Genomic DNA, 1,106 nt, shown 5'->3' with positions numbered 1-1,106 from the left:
TGAGTTGGTAAAGCCCTTGAAGATCACAGAAGTCCAGAATGGTTGAGATGGAAGGGGTCCCAGAGCCCCCAGCTCCACCCCTGCTGCAGGCTGGGTGCCCCCCAGCTCAGGCTGCCCAGGGCCCATCCGTGGCCTCAGGCATCTGCAGAGATGGGCACCCACACTCTGGGCAGCAGTGCCAGGGCCTCACCGCCTCTGGGGAAAGAATTTCCTCCTCACATCTGACCTGGATCTCATCTCGTTTAGTTTGAAGCCTTTCCCCTTTGTCACTGTCTGCCTGTATGAAGTTGCTCTCCTCCTGTTTATAAGCTCCCTTTAAATACTGAGGGCTGCGGCGAGGTCTCCCCAGAGCCTCCCTTTCACCATGCTGCTCACCCCCGGCTCTCGGCTCTTCTCCATAGCAGGTGCCCCAACCTCAGATCTTTGTCCCCAGGGTACCGCGTGTATGAGGTGGATGGTTCCTACCCCGGCAGCTCACACGCCGTGCTGGACCACGAGACCTTCATCCTCAACCTGACCGAGGCCAACGCGCCGGGCGCCGAGCCGCGCTGGCAGCGCCTGTATGGAGCCCGTGAGGCGTACGGCATGGGCAGCGCCTTCCCCAGCGACTGGGATCTGCTCATCCGCCGCTTCCAGGACGACGAGCGGCTCTTCCAGCGCTTCTGGTACCACTTCCACAAGGGCCACCCTCCCCGTGAGCCGTGCCTGGAGGCCTGCAAGGCGGCCGTGCTCTGCGCCTTGCGCACCGGCCGCTCCGCCGACCCCAACCTGTGCCGCCCGCTGCGCCCGACGCGGCCCTTCCGGCAGATCCAGGAGTTCTGGAGGCAGCGGCGGCTCTGCTGAGAGCTCTGTGGGACCCGTGGAGATGGGGATGGGCACCCCGTGAACCCTGGTGCGGGAGGGAGGGGGGCAGGAGGGGCCCCCCGGGCTGTGTAATAAAGCCTGCTGGTGGTGGAGAGGCGGCTGCTGGCCCGCGGTGCCGCGGGGAGAGGGGCAGGCCGGGCTGGTGGAATGGGTTTATTAATTATTTAGTACAACACAGATCTCTGTTACAGCGGGAGGGGCGGCTCGGAGCCGGGTGGCCCTCGAGGGTCCCCACGCTGCAG

At 64.7% G+C, this 1,106-nt stretch overlaps 1 pseudogene; it reads left to right on the top strand.

Annotated features, from left to right (window-relative positions):
- The first annotated feature begins 287 nt into the window (after positions 1-287).
- LOC109365032 lies at positions 288-956 on the top strand (annotated as a pseudogene).
- Positions 957-1,106: the final 150 nt, after the last annotated feature.

The sequence above is a fragment of the Meleagris gallopavo genome, unplaced genomic scaffold (assembly GCF_000146605.3).
Source record: "Meleagris gallopavo isolate NT-WF06-2002-E0010 breed Aviagen turkey brand Nicholas breeding stock unplaced genomic scaffold, Turkey_5.1 ChrUn_random_7180001951755, whole genome shotgun sequence".
Taxonomy (NCBI): Eukaryota; Metazoa; Chordata; class Aves; order Galliformes; family Phasianidae; genus Meleagris; species Meleagris gallopavo.
Note: the sequence above shows the minus strand (reverse complement) of the source record. Positions and strands in the feature narration are given on the sequence as shown.